Genomic DNA, 22,167 nt, shown 5'->3' with positions numbered 1-22,167 from the left:
GGGGGGGGGGGGGGGGGGGGGGGGGGGGGGGGGGGGGAAGCCTTCTTAATGCGGTGAAAGCACCCGTGGCACTGGTGAGACGCGCTTTTCTTGTCGGTGAAGGTACCACGAAGGAGGGACTCCCATAGCAGCTTGACGGAGCCGGGCGAGGGGAAGAGCCGTGCCGAGCCCACCGGGGAGGGGAACCGGTCGATCAGGTAGGCGGCCAAGGCGGCCGGGGAAGCTCTGGGGTGGGGGCTGAGCCGAACGCGAGCCCTTCCCTGCCCGCCGCGCCGGGGGCCGCGGTCACCGCCGCGCCGGCATCACCCGCCCCCGGCCCGGGCCCGCGGAGCCAGCGCCCCCGCGGGGCAGCACCGGCGGCCGCGGGGCTCCTGCCGGGGCCGCAGCCTGCAGGTAGGGGCTCTGCGGGGCCGCGGGGCTCGTCCCGGGAAAAGCGAGGAGGGAGACGGGGAGCGACCCCGCGGGGAGCGCGGACCGGGGGCGCGGAGCGGGGCGGGCAGCGCGGGTGGCAGCGCTCCGGTGGGGCTTCAGCCGGGTCGCTCCCACGCCCCGCCTTGGAACTGCGGAAACATTGGAAAATAAATAAAAATCATTCTAAATGCCACTGTTAAATTAAGAAACTGTATATATGTGGATACATATATATATATAAACTGTTGGTCAGGTGAGATGCTGGTCAGTTAAAGAGCGTTTCAAGTTGCTAGAGGGTATGAGGAAACTCAGTCATCTTTTATTTCTGGTGCATAAACAGAATAAATGTACCTGTTCAGAGGCGGGTGTGAGAAGCTGTGCTGTGCCTCGTCGCCGTCTCCGTGTGTGCGGACTAGAGGCTGTCACCGGGACCCCCGTGGCTGTGCGTGTGTGCGAGCGGTTCCCAAAAGAGCTCCAAAAACCCAGGCGCAGACTGCTCAGTGACAGGCTAGAGAGCTGGCCTGTGGCCTTCCCCAGGAATAGTCAGCTGTGGAAGTAGTTAATTACAGTGATCCTTCTCCTGAATGGCCTTGATATTTCTTCTGGGATATTAATATAGTTCGTTTCCAGGAGAATTCTTAGTCCCTTGTAGGACTTAGCCAGGTGTGCAGTAATAGGCTCAGGCTAAATGGTATTGTTGGCATGTCTTGCAGGAAATTTTGTTTTCACAGGCTAAGTTCAGGGAAACTATCCAATGAAAAAAAAAAAGCCCAAAGATACGAGTATTATCCTTATTTAGAACTTTCTGATAATTTGCCATTCATTTATTGACCTGTTCTGTTTAATATCTCTAGGAGTAAGTCGTTAATTAGGTATTTGGGATGAATTTGGGTTTGTGTGATTTCTGACTGAAATGATTTCATTAAGTTAACAAGCTGGTTGGGGCAGTGAGTATGTTTGTTGTTGTTAGTCTGCTCCTGTAGTGGCAATGAGGAAACGTTTCCGTTAGTGCTGGGAAACAGGAGGATAACTTGGAACTTAATGAAGTGAAACAGGATTGCATTTTGCTCAGAGTGATCCTATTATGCCTCAGTTAGGGCCATGTTATTGCTCACCTCAAATCGTTAGCTGTTACTGTCTTTTCACATTGTTTTTTTTAGCTATACGTGGGCCATTATGTGGTTTTTTGTTTTATATTTTTTCAGTTGTATTATTTTTAGTTTTTAGTTTTCCATCTTTTACAGCAGTGTAAGAGAAGCTCTATTTTAATGGAAGGTTTCTCTGGGCTTAGAGGTTTCCATGTTAATGCCTTTAAAATTCAGTGGTTAACTTCTGCCTTAACCTCAAGCTGAAAAGTGACAATGAAAGATAGTATAGGACAGTGTGTAATTTCATTTTACAAAGTTTTATCAGAATTGATTCAACTGATATGTAAACAGGGGAAACCTCAGGAACTTTCTTTTCCCCCCAGCGTGCACATTCAGTTCAGTTTCAGGCTGTACACTGTTTACCTGACAAGTGGCTTGCTACGGGATGTCTCCTGACTAATTGGATTTGCTGAGTTGGTTCCTGTCTGAAACTGTGAGGAAGGGGACTAGGACACCCCCAGGGATCCCTTCCAGATCTGTATTCCCAGGCCAGGGTCCTACAGACCGGGCACAGAGGGGGAAGATTTTTCAGATGTTTTGGTGCAAACACAATTGCTTCCCGAGGGAGAAATTTGGCATGTTTCCTGAGAGAACTGTGCTTGTGTAAGCAGCCCCCTGCCACCCTCTGAGCTGTGCTAGTACAACCATTTGTGGGGCTGGTGGTAAATTGCATTGGGGGAACTGCAGTGGGTTCAAAAGCACCTTTTCTTCCTTTTTATCAATTACTTTTAACTCTGAATTGTCTGACTGTGTGGCTGCTGTGTCAGGGCTGAGAAGGTGGCCTGGAAGGAGGGAACATGTGGCAGGGAGCAGGAGGTAAGTGCTGTTTCTGCCAGCATCACTGCTGCTGAAAGAAGTGATTGCTTATCAAATTGTGGTCACTGGGAGATGACATATGGTTAAGGCAGTTGCCTGAAAAACATAGCTGAGTGCTCAGATATCTCAGTTGTGTGCACATGCAGTTGGCTGTATACACAAAGATCTGATTCTATATTTCTGTTGTAATTCTGAGTTTTCACCTAATGATTTTACTTTTGTGATGTATAGCTGTATGTGTAACTTCAGGATACATTCCCTATACTATTCTCTCTTGTAGTATGAGCATTTCAAAAGACTGTTTTTCTGGAAAATAGACCTAGGCATCATAAGGCTATGAGTTTTATTAATCAGATTATATTTACCTGGATAGGTGAATGCCTAAAATTCTAAAGAGGAAGATTAAACCTAGACCCCTAAAAGAGTGCCTCTGGTCCTAGAGAGCATAATTGTCAGCTGTACTCTCTTTTAGATGTACGTAAAATGTTAAATATACTTTTGAATGTAGTGCAGACCTGCTGTGAAATTATGAATGACAGAAATGATTAGGCGAATAGCACTTTTAATTGGTATGGTGAGACTGTCAATGGAGTGTAACCTTGCTATAATCTGCTATAATTTATTTTAGTCTGGAAAGCACTGATGCTTTTATGCATTGTTTTAGGACTCGTTCTCATTCCTACTTTAGACAATTTCTTTCTGTCATGATCCTATTGTAGCGAGTTAAGAAAACATTCACAACACCTTGTCTATGTAGCACATGTGCATATTTAGAGAATGGTGGTGCACTTTCTTGTTCGCAGAACTTGAAGGACTAATTAGTTTCTATGATGGTCTTTATTCAACAGAGAAAAATCATAGGCCTTTTTTCTTCCAACCTAAACCAAGAAACTGTATGGGAGTTAAGAAAAATATCTTACCTTTACTGATTGTTCTGTGGTAGGTCACTACAACTGCAGTTTGGATTATCTGTAGAGTCTCATGTAGATTTAAAAAAACAGATTAAAAATTAAAAATCTTCATTTTATCGGTTTTTTCTAAGAGGAAAGGTGTTTCTTGCCAGTAGCCTTATGAGAGCCAAATACATATTTTATGAGCTATATTGTTGCTTTTATTAATTGACATACATTGATGTGACTGAGCAGTAAAACTGCAAGCTACAGCTTGCTTGCAGGAGGTGGGCTCCCAACCTGCAGTATGGAGAGATTTGGAAAGGTACAATTTTTAAAAACCAAAACTGTAGACATCCAAGCTAATAACTCAGTTTTTCTTCACTGACAAAGAAGGCGTTTCCTATTCAGCTTATTGAACTGCGAAGATAGTTTTGTTTTCCTCTCTGGAAGCTGTCTGAACTTGCTGTGATGTGGGATGTGGAAGGATAGCATACCGAGTCAGCTGCTCTGGATGAGCATACACAGGTGAGGACTGTCTTTTACTGGATTGGCTCCTTGTCTCTCTTAGGCTTGTGGGACTCTGGATATATCTACATACAGGGCAAGCTGTGATCTTCCAAATATAAAATCTTTGTTGTTCAGGTGCCTTATCCTCCTGTTTTTGGAAGAAGCATTCTCCATTTTCAGTACTGGAAAGTGGGTGGTGCTGTATGCCCAGCTGCTCAGATGACACCTGTCTGGCATGATCATGGACACCATGGTAGCACAGCTCAGGAGCCCACAGAATTCAGGTATAGCCAGAAGGCACTTAAGTATCTTTCCTTACACTGTAAAAGCAAAATCCATCATTTCTGTCTCCACAGCATTTTAAGCTGTGCAGGTCCCTGAGGCAACAGATCAGCATTTCAGCAGCAAGATGACTTATTAGTTGTTAAGATTAGACAGCAATTTGTGGCAGATTTCTTCCCCAGAGCCTGCAGCAGCTGGGAATTGTAGAACTGGCTTGAGGGGATGTGACAATATATTTTATTAGTGAGTTAGGTTGATCTTAGTCTTCATTAGTGAAACTCTATTGGTTCCTTTGCATATAGTACAAATGCTACTGGATAGTTGTTCCTCAGCTGCAGTTCAGTGTTGGAGAACTACAGGTTATCCACAAACTAGGATATTCTTGCTTTTCCTTGGGACTTAAAATGAATGAAACAGCACTTTTTGTTGGTATTTGGTTTAGATGTCATATTTAATAGTTTCTCCTTGTTTCATTTGATGGGCTAATGGAGTGAGAAGGCAGTAAATTAAGCAGTCTTTAGTGTTTGCTTTTAGACAGTATCACCTGTTTTCCATGGAAGGATTGTTGGTCTCTTTTTTTTCCGTTTCTGATGTTTTATTGTAAGATGATTTTGTGGGCTTTAGTGTGAATGCTGTCTCAGAGCAGTATGTAAATAACAGAGAAGAATGAAGCAACTGTGTTTTTTTATGTGTGTTTTATGTCTTATCTATGTGGGGGATGTACACCCACATTTATATGCACCAGGATTACATAGGCTTACATTTTGCATCAACTTGCAAGTTGCTAACGCATTTAAGTGAATAGGATTAAAAATTAATGTAAAAACAAGGCATCTGAGATAATCTAGGCTTCTTTTACTATTAAATTTTTTTTTTAACTTTTCTGGTTGTCACTAGAATCTATTCAATTTCTAGGGAATATTGTCCTTGAATGCTTTTTGAATGGTAAGTGCATTAGTTGCTGCCAGAGGATTGTCCTAAGCATCCAGAATTAATGATAATGGGCAGTCCTAGACCATATGTAGATATTTATTTGTAATGCACATTATCGTTCTTTTAACTTATTAGCAGGTAATTTATGGAGAACCAATTTGTCAACCTTTTCCTTCCAACTCTCCAAGCTTTTTGTGCAATCTGTGAGTGTCTGAGAATTACAAATTTTCCTTCTGCTAGATGAGAGCTGACCTGTCCTTGTCAAGAGAAATGTCTCTTCTGGTCTTGCCATTTGGTAATACTGTCAAAATTGTACCCATATCTTGCCAAGAGGCATGACCAAACTTCTGGGATTCCTCAGCTATCACAGTTTGCCAGTCTACTTGCCTACATACACCATTTATACTTCATTTCTTCTGGGATAGCAATGTATCTCATGTTTGGAAGCTTCTCTTAAATTCATTTAAAAGATTAGGTAAGAGTGCAGATGAAAATATGGTAAAAGAAATTTCAGTTCTTCATTACAAAGTCAGATAGGAGACAAATAGAAAAAGAAAACGTTTTATTGGGATATTTAAAAAATCAAAGTCATTTCCCAGCCATTGCAGAAGATCCTAGAGGCAAGTTTTGAGTACAAAAGCAGAGATGATGTTTTAGCTAGCAACCACCAAACTCTTGCATCCCCTTTTCTGAATAAGACCTAAAAGTATTTTTGAAGTTGGGAACTCAGCTCCCTGTCTTCAATCCTCACCAGGACAGTGCTGACCTCTTTCTCTCCCTTTGTTCAAGACAGGAAGTCTCCCATCTTTCACTTCCCTCCCCTCCCCCCCAACTCAAAACTTCCTTCCTTCCTGCAATTTCTGGATTTCTCCCAGTGATGGTGGGATGATTCACATTTCCCAGATGTGAAATGTCAATGTGGGAAGTGGGATCTTTCCCCTGCCTCTCTAGGGGTTTCTCAGAGTCTGTGCTGCTGTAGAGTTTCTTAATTAACATGTTTCTCCTGACTCAGATGGTTTTCCTGATGGCCACAGAGTTTTGGGGGCTGTTACAGTACTTAATGAGTCACGTCTTAGAGTGTTCATTGTAAATGCATCTTAAACTTGGGTGGCTTTGAGAGCTTCTTGAAGACCACACAAAAGTTATTAATTTAGTCTGTAGACATAGTCAAATACCTTCTCCTCCTCCTGTCTGTTTTAGGGCTTGTCTTTTCAAGTTGTCATGTTTCAATATCAAGCTCTTTTGACAGAGGGGTGTTTAGAACTTGGTCACGCAACTGCTGATTGGTGCACAGTTGAGAAGGTGGTAGTACAGGGCTGTGCTGCTTGTCTGTGGTCACTGTCCTGGCTCCTCTCTGCTCTGTGTTCATTTGCTGATACTGCAATGGACTGTGAATTCCATATTTGCATTACTCCTGTGCCTTCCCCAAAGTACCAGAGTATTTGGTTTGGTAATTTCTTGACTTTGTGTTTATTCCTCTCCTCCAGAATCCCCTGTAATCAGCCCTTCAAGCTCATCACCTTTATTTCCCCATAAAAGTCACTAAAATATCAGGGAAAGGAGGAGTTAAAATAGGAAGAGTCAAAACCAAAATGGTTCCATGTTCAAGGCATGTACCAGCTTCACCTTTCTGTCACTGAAATGCTGCATCCAGTCTCTCAGCTATTGAGCTTGAAATTTCCTGGGCCGGGGGCATCACACTCAGCCTTGCCTATACAGATGTGCCTTGGTGTCAGTGTTCAGTAATTATCCACAGTTGCTTTTCGAATGTGTTGCAGCACTGAATTTGGTGGGAATAGAGGCTTCCCTTTTCATCATATGGGCTAACTGCTGTGAGTTGGCCCTTAAAGAATTGATTTGATGTGCTGTTGCCGTTTGAATGTGCTGTTGTTGTTACACTTCTCATTAGCAGCAACATTTCTGGTGGTTCACATTCTTTTTTTTTTTTTTTTTAAACATTGCAGCCTTCCAGATACACTCCTGTCAGTTTGGATAACAAGCCACTGCCTATCTGTTCTCACCATGATTGTGTCCTGTGCTGCCACATGTTCCTGGAGAGTTCTCTCACTATTGATTGTATATCTTGGCAACTCTGCATTCATGCAAACATTCCCTTAAGTTACACTTTTTTACGTAAAACCTTGAAAGCTACACTACCTCACCTGCTTAATCTAACAAGCCAAAACTACTTGTTTCAGTTAAAGGAAGATATTTGGGAAGCTTCTTCATAAAATACCCTCTGTTTGTTGACTTCCTTTTTCTCTCTTTCTAAACTTCTGTAATAACATTTATTTACTTAATCTGAATGGTCCTTGGGGCAGCGTGATACCACCAGCAGCAAGCCAAAGTGCATTTTTTGAAGGGATTGAAAAAGTTCTCTTGTGGACAGAGAGAATATTAGAATGGAAATCAGCTGAGCAAGAAGAGCCAGCTGAGAGGAGCAGTACTTTCTCTCTTGAAAGGACTGAGTCAATACAAAGACCAGGTAGTTTCTTCACTTGAGTGATATCAAAGCTGAAGCACTTTGTATGAAAGCTATTTTCATTATTAAGTACAGAATTAATATTTTCTGTTTCCTCATCTAAAGTGGTTAAGACTATTTCTCTGTGTGTCTGATATTTTGTATTAAAAGTGGCCCAGAGATTTAATTTGGGAAATGGAGCTGTCATGAAATACAATTTGATGACAGCAGAGAAATTAGTATTGGATGAAGAATGTACTGAATGCCGCATCACAGCTGATCACAAAGGACCCTCAAACTCTCAGCAAGAATTGCAGTTTTTGTCATTATGTATTGAAGGACCTGCTTTCCACCTTAAACATGTGAAAATCTCAGCAGTCAAACCAGGATGCAATTGGAGAACAATTAAATTGGTCAAATTTAATTTTTATTTTTGTAAGTTGTCATGTAGCTGTGATGCAGAGCACAAAGGCATTGAAGCAGAGACATCCCTGTGAATCGTGGACAGAGCCAGTTCCTGTAGAAGCAAATAGTTATTTCTGTACCCTTAGAAGCTCAGTGATGCACAGCACAGATCCAGAACTTTGAATAGTTACCCTCTTGGTTAGCTTATAGGGATGAAGATGCAGAGTATGCAGGGCAATAGAGCAAAGCAGTGCAAGAGAGAATGGGAAATTTGAATGAACTGTGGCTCATCCTCTGCCTGATCCACCATCCTCTGCTCTTCCTGAAGCCAGTGTTTCACCTCTTGTTTGTGGACAGAGTTCTTTCCATCAGTGTCCATTTAATTTAGCCTGATGGAGTAGCAAGTTGGAAAGATTAAATAGAATTATCCCACACAGCTGGTCTATTTTTAATGAACTTAATGGAGTGGAGAGTAATCTCTGAGGGGTTGCAACCCATATGATGTAATTCTGCCTTTTGCTTATGGTGTATGCTACATAGAATCAGGCCGCACATGACTGATGGTAAAATGGCACTCATCAGAGTTTCTGCTTGTGTTCCAGAAAGAATAGGATAGCAAAGTATTTCAGATGAGAGCTCTTGCATGGGCGTCTTGGGCACATCAACAGAGGTATTTTGCAGAGGTATTTAGTAGACAATTTTTACTTTTAACCAAATTAGAATGCAAATCTTGGGTGACAGTTGTGAAAACTTGGAACATGAAGCTACTCCTTGAAAACAACAAAAAAGATAAATTACTTTTATTGCTCCTGGAGAATATAGCCAGTATGTAATTGATGTTGTCAATGTATCAATGCCTTCTGAATGCAGTTGGCACCAATGCACCAAATAAAATCTGTGTGGGGAAAAATTGGAAAAAGCCCAGAGGATGTGAAGGGAGAGAGAGACAGAACGATGTGTGAAACAAGTGCGTTTTAGGTTGGCTGTGAATGAGGAAAAGGAAATGAGGTGGCACTTGAGGACTGATTAAAAGTTGGTTGGGATTCTTTTTTGCTTCAGGTGAATTTGAAACTTTGGAGTAGTTTAAAATTTATCAAATACAACCTGTCCTAATATGAAATGACTGCTCAAGAAGAAAAATGATCTAACAATGCAGAATTTTAAGCGTGCAACAGGGATTGTTTGAGTAAATTCTTAGACAGGCATTGTTACTGACATCTTTCCAGTGTTTTTCAGGGTACCAAGATACACAGGTGATACTTTATTGGAAATGGAAACTTAGCTCAGTGAGAAGTCTCTTAGCTGAGAAACACATAGTAATTTAATTTGGCCTTAGTATTTTTTATCAGTTTTAATGTGAGATCAAGATTATCCTTTTGTTATTAAGGTGTTGATGAACTCCTGACTGAACCAACAGTTCCCTGTCACAACTCTTCTTGGGGATACTCTAAGTTACACTTTCAGATAATTCAGAAGATGCAATTTAAATAATGTTATCATTATTGTTATAGTTTATTCCCTAGATGGGGTGAATTTCCTTTGTAAATAGACAATGTCTTGAAAAAACTCACTAGGGTCTGTTCACTTTTACAGAAAAAACTTAATTTCACAGAGAGAAGATTTTTAAGGAATATCATCCTCTGTGTATCAATATATGAACATTGTTTTTAGAAATAATTTTTGTTGTCTGATAATTTTTGAGTTATTTTTTTTCCTTCTGTCATCCATGTAATAAGCTATTTGAAGTGAACCTGATCCCACTAAAAGGATTATTGATAATGAGATCTAGTTAAGAGACAATTACAAGGTTGGCTGAAATAACAGGATAAGAGGATAACTGTTGAGTCCTCCTTTTAAGTCTCTTGATGTTTTGTTCCCAAGTTGACATGTGGTAAGACTTTAACCAAACCATATGACTCATATAATTGTCCAATCTAAACAGCAAATGCATTTCTTTATGATGGCTCCTTGACCAGTGACGTAAATAAGGAAGCTGAGAGTGAAAAGCCAGGACAACTTATTTTTAAAAAAGAACTTTCTTGTAACTCCTCTGGGAGTATGGTACCAGGTTGAAAGCCTACACTTAGTTCTACAATCTATTCCTGAAATTTCTTAACCAGGTTTTTGTTTTTATAAACTTTCTAATGCAGTGGTTCAAGATGCTGTGATAAATGGCCAGCAGTTGGTCTGCAGGATCACATGAAAAAGAAGAGCCTCTGTAGTTTCCTTCTGAAGTGTTTCCATTTGAGAGTTTCTGATAGGAGTGTTTGGGTGTTTTATGGGCATTTGGCAGGCTGTGCTGGTTCAGTGGTTGTAAATGCTCAGCTCCTGTAATTAGGACTGGGTTTAATAGGAAGAAGAAATGGAGCATTTTTATCAATGCTTTTATAACCAGTTCTTACATAAATTTCTAGGTTATTTTTCTTAGATAGCATCAGCCTCTTTCCTTTTTTCCCTTTTCAAGTTCTTTAAAATTTCACCTTTTATGGGCTCTGTTATCATTACTGTCTAACATTTAACAAGATGAGACTCTCTAACATCTTGTCTTGCTGCTCTATATGGGCTCTTTTCCTCCGTTTTATAGCTCTCCGCCTTTACAGTGTAGATGCTGAAGAGAAAAGACAAACGTGATACAATCTGGGGAAAGTGGTTTCCTGTTTTTCTACATGCTGTCTCATTACTCCTAATGTAACTCAAACTTCTCTTCAGTAAAATTTCTGCCCTTGCTACTTACAGGTTAGTTTTCCTGCCAGAGGCACCCTTGGGTCCTTTGCTGCAAAGCCCTTGTTCTCATGCTTTTTATGAGTTAAACTAATCCCATGTTTCTTGTGGTCAGGTATTTTTTCAAGTATTCTCTCCAGTTACATTTCCATCATAGGCATGTTTGAACAGTTACTGTAATATTCTACTTGCTGACAGTTCTGTATGTCTATGGATCTGAGAGGATACAAGCTGAGGATCCATATGGGAACACCAGAGAAAATGAAAATGGAGATTAACTTTTAAAGAATTAATATAGAAATCTGGAAAGCAAAGGTAAAACATACTTAATGGGATAGGTAGATTTTTTTTTCCCCCCCACGTTTCACTTACCAAAACAGAAACAATATCTACAGAGAGAAATGTTCTTTAACATAAAATTGAGAAACTGTATTTCTGGGTTGCAATGCTAACTAGCAGGACTACACCCTTAAGTAGCATGGAAAGTTCCTGCTGATCGTTTCTGAAAGTGATGTAATCAAGCAGCTGCACCAGTATTCACTCAGCAAAGGGAACCTGAGGCTCTTTTCTCAAAGCTTTAAAGCTTTCCTAAAAACTAAAATAAGCTTTTAAGCCAGGATGTAGTTGAAACATGGATGTCTTGGTGAGCCTGAGTGGAAGACTGAGCATGAAGAATGTGCTGATCTGCCCAAGATGCGTTGGTTGATTGTTAACTTTCAGCATGTGATTTCACCAAACTGTTACTTGTGAGTAGATGCATGTTTTCATGATGTGCATGCTGTCAAATGCATTCTTCCTGGTCAGAGGTTTATTTTGTATGGCATGCTACGAGTTTTTCCTCTTGACTTCCATCTGTTTCCTTGTCTTTCATTTTAGTATTTCATATTTCCTTCCCAGCTTAGTAGTTTCCCTTTTGTTACTTTCTGAAGGTTATGTGCAGGGACACATATATGAGCCTATTTGTGCAGAGATATGTTCATTGGAATGCACCTATAGCTATATGATAATATGTTATGCTTTTTTAATAAAGTAAATGTGATTTGTGCAATGACTTCTCAGAAATACCTAACCCTGTAAAGCAACATTCATCAGTAGTTGCTTTTGAAAGTCTGTTTCAGGAAATGGCAGATGTCCTGTTTTTTGTCTTTAACAGTTGTCTTTCCAGTATTTAGAGATTTCCCTTCGATTCCTGCTGGGAATTCATGTGCCATTGTATATACAATAATTATATATTAATAAAGGGAAATTTAATTGTGGCTTTGACCTGATAGTAGGGCTGTCTTATTTTTACAGAGTTCAGGGTTTCAGCTGAAAGTGTCCCAAGAAAAATAATAGCCACAGTGACAGTTTGCTGATGTATGGTGCATATTGTCCATTAGAAGAGTATGCATGGCATTAAGTATCTTACTAGCTTTATTTCAGAACATAAGCTTGTCTGAACAAAAGGAAGTAGCCTGCCTTGCCTTTCCACGCCAGATTAGTTTTTGCAAACAAATATTGCATATTGAAGAAGATGATGAATTGACACTAACAGCAGCCCTAAATCATCAGATAAATAGAGGCACTCTTCTGGAGAGCTTGTTCTGTAGGTACAGAATTTGTTTTCTAAAACAGTCATCCCTTTTCCCTTTAGAAAGCACTTGTGTAAGAGTCACATCTTGAAAATTAACCGTGAAGAGTATTTTTCTGTGTGAATTGTTTAAAACCTGACAATGCCACCTGTGCTCTGAACCCTTCAAGAACATGGGGAAAAGATGTCTTTGTTTAAGTACAGTTCCTTATCTTACTAAAACCCAGACAGGAACATCAAGAACACTATAAACCAAATGAGTTTTGCATAGCTTGAATAAGGCTTTTCCATAAACAGAAGGGCTAAAAAGATGATAACTATGAAAGAGCTCCAAGTACAGGTACATATTCTGTAGGTTCATCACTGAGATTTCTAGGTGAGGATGTATCAGTTTCCCATTGGCTTGCCTCCTGACTGCCTGGATTTCCTCTGCTGAGTGAGTGCCTGGGCAGTGGGTGGCACCTCTCCCAGGACACTGCAGGGTGGTTGCCAGTGCTTCCCTGGGCTGGGACTCCCCACTGAGGATGTTTGCTGGAACTGGTGTCCATCAGCATTCATTTCTTATCAGAGATGAGACATAGAAGCTGGCAGCAACTTTTGAGCGGCCTTTGGCACTTCCAGGTATGTGCAGGGAGATATGTCTCCATAGTCATCAGCCCCTCAGTTTTATCCAGGCACAGGTGCAATCTTGATGCTTGAGCACTCATGGTGTGCCTGGTAACATTCTCATTTTCTCTAAAGGGATCAGAAGAGCATTTGCTTGGTATATCCTTCACCAGGTCATCTCCAGCTGGCCTAATAGACCTTGATTTTTGGATCCTTATCACCAAAGTGGAATCTGGAGTGCAGAATCAGTAAAAGAAGCAGAGTAGTGATTCCATAGACTGACTGAGTAATGGTCTGAGAAAAAATGTCCCATTCTCACATGTTCCATGGCAGTTTTGCAGTGGTGTACTTTCCCAGGGCAAGATTTTCCTGAAGATAAAAAAAGTATTATGCCAGGCATGGGAAAAGTGTCAGCTGAAGACATTTTGAATAAAAAGCTTTTTCAGAATTTCCAAACAATTATGATCAGATGTTAACATTTCTTTAAGGATCCAGAGAAGTGCACAGATCCTCAAACAGATAGGAATGGCTCAGAAAAATGATTGTACTATCACATATTTAAGCTCAACAATAAATGAGAAGTGTTTGACAAAATGTTTAATCATAATTAATGGTATGTTATAAAACTCAAAAGTAACAGATAAATGTAATGTAATTATAAATAAACAAACAAAAAAACCCTTCCACAACCATTGCCTACCCACCACCTGTTTAAAATTAGGAAAATGTAGAAATACTAAAAAATGGAGAGATACTAGAAAAATAGCAAACATTAGAAAGTTCTCTATATGTCATCAGATACATCTGTATATTGACATCATAAGATAATGTCATCAACAGCCTTTCAACTGAAATTTTAAAATCTTGTCTTGTGTAGTTGAAGTTATTGGACAGCAGGAATGATTGTTTCCTCCCCAAGAGTTTTCCTGATATTTTTTGTAAGCGATGTTAGAATGGAGATAGTGATGGTACCATTCCTCTGCCCCAGCAGCATGGCTGTTGGCTATCAGTTATTCACTTAGTGGAGTTCTCCTTCCAGGGAGAAAATACGTGTTTGATGGAACATGCGTGACCATAACCTTGCTAAGGGAGCGCACACTGACAGTCCCAGCTCGGATTTCGGCAACAACCGTGTACTGAAGGAAATTATCGGGCTCTCTGTTATTTTCATCACAGTGAAAAACGAAATGGTGAGTCCTGTGCTTGTTAGTTTAAAAACATTTCAAAATATCAAGCAAAAATGCACATTTTCAGATGGAGTTGAGTAAAAGTCAAGCTTTCTCTGGAAAAATATTCCTTCACATTTTTTTTACCCTCGGTAGTTAAACTGCATTATTTAAGGACTAACCTAGCCAGAAACTATGTAAAAGGGTCAAGAGGTTTCTGTTATGATTTGCTTAATCTTTTTCTATAGACCCCTTCTGTCAGGCTGTTGGTTTTCTGTAAGCCCTCTACAATGGTTTGAGAGACAAGGGAAGTTCATATTACATTTCTCACTACCAACCCAGCAGACAGTAGCTACGTCTTCTGTGGCTCTAGCTGTACCATTTGGTTTAGCAATTTCTGGCAAATTTGATAAATCAGGTAGCCACTGTGGCAAAGCGATTGTTGTGGGAGGCAAGCATGGCTCATAAAGTCTTCTAAACTTTTGTCCCTGTTTTGTCTCCCCTGTCACTTGTGCCCCTCTCTGGCACCTCCCTTCTCTACCAGCTGTTTAACATCCCTGCACTTTCCAGATTGCTTTTCCCATTCCCACATCTATGCTCTTTTCAGTCTATGTTCTCCACCAGCCACCTCCCTCATATGCATAAACTGAAGCAAACGAAGAACATTTGCTGTTCAGTGTAGTGATAGGAGTTAATAAACTGGGCTGTCATACAATTAATCTTCTCTATCTTGATACATTTTGGATGGAGGGCAAGTTTAATTAGATGTTTGTGTGGTGCCCAGTACTGTGACACTGCTTCCTGATTAGAAGCCCCAAGGTACTACTACAATACAAATAGGTTATTAATGTTGCTGTTATTTGGTATCGCAGGGAAACCCCTCCATAAAAGTATAAAAGTGGTTAAAGATTTTCAAAATAAAACATCCAGATTTATTCAGGAACGTTATTAAAAAATGGGAAGAGGGTGAAGCACGCACTACAATTTGTCTTAATGTGCTTCTTGTCTTGGTGCTGTGGCAGCAATTAAAAGTCAGGTTGGGTTTTGGGTTTGTTTTGAGATTTTTATTTTGTATTTGTTTGTTTACCTTGATTCTGGTAAAATTCCCTAAATGAAATTTCAGATAAGTAGTTCTTTTTTATAACCATTTGTAACAGTGCTGGAGAGATACGGAATTTATGGAAGTTGAGAAGCTGAATGTGTACCCTGCTTATATAGATTACTTGCTCACACAAGGAAAATTTCTGTGGAGCCATCTGCCATTCTTCTCAGAAAAGCATAAACTTTGATTTTCTCCAGAGACTGAACAGATATATCTTTAAACAGAGAAGAAAGCTGAGAATATAGAGTAGCAGCCTTAAGATGCTGAATGGAGTTGTTTTTGTTTAGAAACATAGGGTTGGAAAGGACCTCTTGGGTTGCTTTTAAAAAAGTCAAAGTCGTAATCATACAATTCTTGATAAACAGTCTCTGCTGAAATCAAACCAAGCTATTCTTTTTGAGTTAAATAGCTAACTTCCAATGCAGAATGGGACAGCTGTTTATTGGAGAAAATTAGATTAGAAATAGCCTTTGCATTCCAAGAGCTGTACACAATTTCGGATTTAGCTGCCTGCCAGACTGCTGACTGTAGTGCCTACCATAGTATGCAACTGTTAGGGTGGGAGCATGGGGAAGCAAAAGGAGGATGAAAAAGTGTCTCCTTTTTTCTGAACAGAAAAAAATAAGTGCCTCTTTTTTTCTTAACAGTCCAGTTGATAGAAGGTTTGCAGCTTTCTGCGTCTTCTGTGCTTGTATCACATACTGTGTCCCATTTAAGTGCTCTGCTGTATGAGGGGGTTAGCAAGCTTCTGGGGAGAACACTGGTCAGTGGTCAGATGTGGTCATCCTCGATCCTTCAAGACATGCAAAAGAAATGAACTCTTTAATAATCTGTAAAATATTTAATCTTATACACATCTTATGCTCCACTGTCACATAGAACATACATCTCTTTGCTAGCTAGCTTTTCCCTTTTTCTCTCCTTCTTCTTCTGTCTTTGCTACTCATTCTGTGCCCTCTTTGTTTTTTCTTTTATTCAGAGTTCTTTTCTTCTTTATTTTTATTTAATTAAAGATGAAGCAGTCAGAGTAAAGGGAACAGAAAGCAAGAGAGTATTAAAGCAAGAAGTCAACGTGAATAAATGTAGCAATTGCCTTTGAATAATATTTGGTGCAATCTTAGGAACAAGAAAACTAAGAAAGAGATCTGTCCTAGAGCTATGTGAATAGGGTAAGTATAGGAAGATATTAAAACTGCCCTAGAACTAGGTGCATAGGTTAAGTGTAGTAAATATATGCAATTCTGTTACCTTTCACTCTAAGCATTAATGAATTTTTTCCTGCTGTGCTTAAACTGCTTTATACTTGTTCTTCATAAAATTCATCTGCACGAATGTTCTTAAAGTGACTTTGAAAGCTGTGTGTGTTGTTGTTCACAAGAAAAATACAAATTAAATTCATTGGTGACAATGAACTTCTTCTGAGACTGTGTCTTGGCATTCTGGACACAGAGACTGTCACGAGTTTCTCAGGCCTCACCCAACCCATCTCCACTGTGAAGGTAGCAAATGTTACATACAGTAGATGTATATGTATGTATGTCACTGATCCAGAAAGAAAATTCTAGGTAAGTCTCCTTCTCATTCTTCTGTCATGTGCATCTCTGTATTATCAAACAGGTAAAAATAAGTGTTGGATTCTGTGCTTATTTATGCTGGTATAATATTTGGGCCAGCTCCTTTGGGATAAACTGCACAAAATCCTTCCATGCAGTTCTGACAGAAATTGCAAAGGCATCTTAACACACAGCCATTTTGATTTTGTGTAGCCAGAATAGTGTGAAGAAGCAGAAAGTAGTGGGCTGCGCCCCCCAGTATGTTCTGGGATCTGTGTGCTCTTGCTGTGGGGCAGCTGTGATACAAACCTGACCTTCTCCCTGTTCCTTTGGCTGAAGCTGTATCCCTCTACAAATGGAGCATTTTCAAAAAGCATCCAAACTGTCTGACAGGTGAAGTGGTATTTCTTGAGATGATGGAGCTGCCCAGGTACATCAACGGTGTAAATGGAGCAGCTGAACAAGGTAGGAAAAAACCAACCCCTGGTAGCCAGGCAGACCAGCTTGACTGTACCTGCTCTTCCTCTGTCTTTTGTCATACAATGCTTTGCAGCTTTACACTGCCGTGATATCGTTTTTGAATCAGTTTCTTTAAAGAAAACCTTTATAGTGGAAGGAGGGGTGGGCAGAGGGGGCAGGGAGCGCTTTGCTGGCTGCAGTTTGTGTTTAAAAGGTCAGTGGCTCCTGTCGCTGTGCTGGCCAGTTGCTAGGCTGCTGTGGATTTTTGTGCTCCTTTCCCCGGCAAAGGAGACCTCGTGATGAGGTGCAAGGTTATAGCCATGCCTTTTTTATTAAACTTACCTGCTCCTTTCTGCTCACTTAGCAGACCAAATAAGGGAGATACTCTCAGGAGCACTTGTTTTCAGGGTTCTCAGCAGCAGCTGCTGAAGTAACTGATATGTTATTTATCCTGCCATATTAACCCTAGTGTATTATCTTGGGGAAACAGAGACAATGTCAGGGCACATTGGGTAACTAAGGCTTTCTTAGGGATCAGCAGAATATGTTGCCATCTTCTCCCCACTTGCATCTTCTTTGAACTCACAACAAAGCACAATTTTAATGCTTCAGTGAAAATATCTAGCAAAGGTTGCAAAGTACAGATCTCTTTCATGAGACTGTCTTTTAACTTTGCTTTTTTTTTTTTAGCTGTCTCACACAGCAGGAACTTTTCATGCATATCTGAGATGTGTTATAATAGCAGTCAGCACTGCCAGAGGGCATCGGGCCTTATAGTGCTGAAAGTGGTGCAGATATGCAAAAAGAGTCTTAAGAAAGGTTAAGAAAAAGATGCAACATGAGAGAAAACTGAAGTTTGGGAAGGGGGAGGACATGATTGCTCAGACAAAGTATACTTTCTGCTTCTTCAGCTTCACTTGCAGAGTCCACAATCTGGTCTATCCATGATAAAAATAATTAGAAAACAGTAAGCAAATGAAGTTTTCTAACCTTAGAATGAAATCGTCAGGTTGACGTAATAAGTGCTTTTAGACATGTGCAGCAGGAAGAAAGATAATTATTTAACTTGCCTATTAGTTTAGTGGCTGTGAAAGGCACAGTACTCCTTGAAGTGAGAGGGAAGTCAAGGAGTTGAGATTTGCACTGATCTGCTGTAAGGAGGCTGAGTGGCCGATTTCTGTGTTGGCCAGGCACTTCTTATAATATCGTTTTCAGTTGCTTGTAGCCTCATTAAATGTTTGCTGTTTGTATGTATGTTGGCAGGCAGGGTTCTGGGAAAATAACAGCAAGTAACCATGTAAGCAAATAGCTAATCTGTGTTTGCTTAGCCTGATATGTCATCAAATTCTTCCCAAGCACGTTAATGTACAGCTAAAATGCAAACTAGGGCCTCAATCCCCATCTGAAGTTTGCCTGGGAAGTTGGGCCAGAGATCTAGGCTGAGGCTGTGGCACCCAGCTACTGCTGTTTGTGCATTAAAATTAGTTAGGTCTCTTTATGTGGAGATTGTTGACTCCTCTGAAAATTTTTGTGTATATTTCTGCTTATTGAATGGTTACTGTTATCCCTTCTGGCATTCCTGGAAGTTCCTCCTCCACCCTTAATAATCAGAACTTGAAAAAAAACCTTCATTCCTCTAGAAGGGGCAATGAAGGATACTGCTCAGATCCAAAATAAGAAGCTTAGCCTTGCCAAGACCCTGCAAAAGTGGTGCAGAGGTATGTCTGAATTGCTCAGGATCCCTCTGTGGTTATCACGTGCTTATAAAAACTCCACCTAACTACATTACTTGTGATTGACAGGAAACCCTTGAGCTAAATAATTTGAACTGTTTGAGTGCCCTGTTAATTCAGGTGGCTGTCGTGGATTCTTATGGGCTATTCAGTCATCCAGGTATTTGAACATAACGTATTAAATTTGCAGTAGTGCAGTAAATCCACCTTTGAGGCTGTTAGTCTTAGATGCAAAATGTGGTAGTCACATGGTGCAAAGCACTGGTACTGGCTCTGCTTGTTCAAGTGAATTTGGCAGGAGAAGTTAATGGCAGACTTCACTGCCAAATCAGGGTTTGTGCCACTCTGGCTTCATGCTAGATTAGATAGCAGCAGGGTTTTTTTGTGGCTAGGTTAGACCCAGATACTCACAAAAGCCTTGAATTTTGTTTTCCATCTAAGTAGACAGGGGTGTGGTGGTGGTTTGCATCAAACTGTGCTACTTGATGATCTGGTCATTCACTGATCCAACATGAAGAATCATGTAACCACTGCCTTAGCCATTAGATAACTTGTTGATCCAGTGTTTGTACATATTTCATAAGGCAGTTGTTGCTTGAAGCGGTATGGAAAGGGATGTATAATTGACTCTATCAGTTAAAAATAAAAAACCAGTCATTAGTTCATGTCAGCTTACTCGAAATGTAACATAAACCCTGCAAAATTGTCTGTTGCCTGGGTAGAATCAGCACATGAGAAATATGGTCTGCTTACAGATTAGCAGTGTGGGCTGGAAGGCAAATACACAAGGTGTGTCTTTTGTGTCATGTGCCTGGCATCTAAATTCTGACTGCAGACATTTTCATCCTCCCTCAGATTTTGTGAATAGTGCTATATTTGCCTACAAACATGCTTTCTCATTTTACTGCATTGGCCAGTCTGCTGTCCCTTTTTTCCTCAGTTTGTTTGTGTTTGTGTCAGAAGTTTGTTTCAGAGTATAATGGAGAGGAAAGCAGGGTGCAGGTACACACTGTCACTGCTGTATGTTTGCCCTGAAGCAAATTACGTAAGGTAAAAAAATGTGACGTTTTGCTTGAAATGTAAAGTTCAAGGCTTGTGAAGTGGGTGGTGATGTCCTGCTGGTTGTATGGGCACCTGTAGAGTCTTCTCAGAAAGCTCTGTCAGGTGCATTGGCATTTTTTGCTGTATCTTAGAAGGTTGTGTCAGAAATGGCAAACTGTCCCGGTCTCCATTCCAGAGCTTTCATTGATCTTTTATGTACATGAGTCCTAGTAATTGAATACCTTGAAGATGAGGTTTGAAATCATAAACTCATTTGGGTTTAATTTGCTTTGTGCGATTTTTCTAATCAGCTGTAGGAATGAACTTGTGAAGACTGCATCCAGCTGGGACCCTTTAAGCTCACTGAGGAGCCTTTATCCATGAGATACCTTTTTTTTTTTTCTTACAAAAGCTCTTGTATTCTTGTTTGATCTTTTTGAGCTAGTGTGACCATTGATATGTAATCCAAACTGTAGCTATTTCACATGTCCCATCTGAGATGTGGCCTGTTCTTCATACAAAGAGGGAATGGTTCCCATAATCTGGCAGAGCAGAGTACTATATGTCTCCCCAAAGAGCCATGGAAGTGAGAAGCAAAGCAGGTCATTAGAGTTTTTCTTTTTACCATACCTGAGCTCTCTTCTGGTTCATTAGTGTGGGTTATATTGTAGTAGTACTTCATGCTGAAGGGAAAATCACTATTGTGCTAGACTCCATATAAACACAGAGAACAACACAGACCTTGCAAAGGCTTTATAAGACAATTTAACTTAAAATAAAACAGATGTTTGTGACAATGGAGGAGAAGAGAATACTAAAACAGCATTAGTACATGTTCTAGTGCTTGTAATGGGCATTTCTTTGGGCTCTGAATTATTAGAAAGCTGCGTACAAATACTTAATTATAAATAAATATTAGCAAAGCCTATTACATGAAGAGAGAAAATAGGACAGTAATTTTTATTTCCAAATACCATACAACATTTTTGGCCTAATGTAAAATGTGTGAGACAGGCTGACTAACACAGAGGGAGAAGTAAATGGTACTTGAGGAGTACACAAAGACCTGGAACAGATATTTAATGTTAGCTTGTTAAGATTGTGTAACTGGATGGCAGTATAATACGTTTTTGGGATCTTTTGTGGATATTTTTATTCACTGATACTTTTCAAGCATATTGTTTCAAACGTGGTTAGCTGAAGTCACTGCTCAAAAGCGTTGACAGGCACACATTTTTGTTCAGAGGTTACAAACGGTTTTCTTCACTGTTCACTTCCCGTGGCAGTTGTGATGCCTCATATGACAGCACAGCCCCTGACTTTTGGACTTACCTCCTGTCTTTGAAAGTTGCACTAGGTTTTTCAGTTTTTAACATTTATGGACTGAGTTGTGTTAACACATAGGGCTTGATCGTACCCTGTATGATCAGCTGCAATTCTTGGGCTTTGAAAGCCAAGCAGGTAGATTAGGATAAAATTTCTTACCCATTTGCAATCAAAACACTACCTTAGTTTTTTTTTTTAAAAAGAAGTTCACTAATTCTCTTGTGCAGTGTTGTTACAGGGTATTATTTACAGCCTAGTAGGAATTCAGATAAACTTTCAACATATTGTGGTTTTTGTTTATTTTGTCATATCTGTATTCTCCTACTTTGCTCATCTTTGAATTTGGCAATCTGTGTATGTTTTCTTAAAATAATTTTGTGATGGTTTTGAGGTGCAGCTTCTGATATCTCAGGAAGGCCACTGATGAATATTTCTCAAAGGTTCAGTTGTGGTGATATTTAGGGTTGGCTCTGAGGTGCCTTGATGTTTTGGGTCAGGGATCTCTGGGCTTTCCGAAGTCAAACCTTAGCTATCACCTGTGTGAGCAGCTTCAAGGACCAAGAATGTGCATTATTAGCCATATAGATGCTTTCTTGAATTGCCCTTTTGAGTGGTTCTGCAGATCTCTGACATGCTGTAACAGGACACATTTCCTGTGAGGCCTGTGGTTCTTGTCAGTAGAAATGTTGCATATTTAGTATGTGTCATAGTTAGGTGATGTAGAAGCTATTTGAGCTTTCTGTCCAAGCAAAACTGAAAGGCATCCCAGGTAGTTTACTTATGTCTTATAAATCTTTGATCCACCCAGGGGCTAAGGGCTTGTTGATGATGGCAGAAACGCGGTCTGAAATCAACCACTGACAGGCAGCACTGCGTGTTCCTGCACTGAGTAAACTGGGGTGTCTCAGGCCCCTCCATCAAGCCCTGCCATACAGTCACTGATGTAGAAGGACTAAGGGCTGTTGGTCCTGTGCTGCTGGTGACACCCAAAGTGTTAGCAAAGGTACCCCAATGCACATGACTCAGTTACTCAC

The 22,167-nt window shown here is 40.3% G+C and overlaps 1 protein-coding gene across 5 annotated transcripts in view; it reads left to right on the top strand.

Annotated features, from left to right (window-relative positions):
• Positions 1-24: 24 nt before the first annotated feature.
• SLC16A12 (solute carrier family 16 member 12) overlaps positions 25-22,167 on the top strand; it is a 33,486-nt gene continuing 11,343 nt past the window's right edge. Inside the window, exon 1 of one of the 5 annotated variants that reach the window (XM_027647792.1) lies at positions 25-197. The gene's annotated coding sequence lies outside the window, so the exon portion shown is untranslated. Of the gene's footprint in view, positions 198-317; positions 394-2,193; positions 2,376-3,693; positions 3,794-17,003; positions 17,040-22,167 lie in introns of those variants that run through there. The other 4 variants (XM_027647794.1, XM_027647793.1, XM_027647797.1 and 1 more) reach the window with 4 other exon arrangements.

This window comes from Corapipo altera, unplaced genomic scaffold, assembly GCF_003945725.1.
Source record: "Corapipo altera isolate COAL_440 unplaced genomic scaffold, ASM394572v1 56, whole genome shotgun sequence".
NCBI classification, from domain to species: Eukaryota; Metazoa; Chordata; class Aves; order Passeriformes; family Pipridae; genus Corapipo; species Corapipo altera.
The sequence above is the reverse complement of the archived record's forward strand: the minus strand, read 5'-3'. Positions and strand labels throughout refer to the sequence as shown.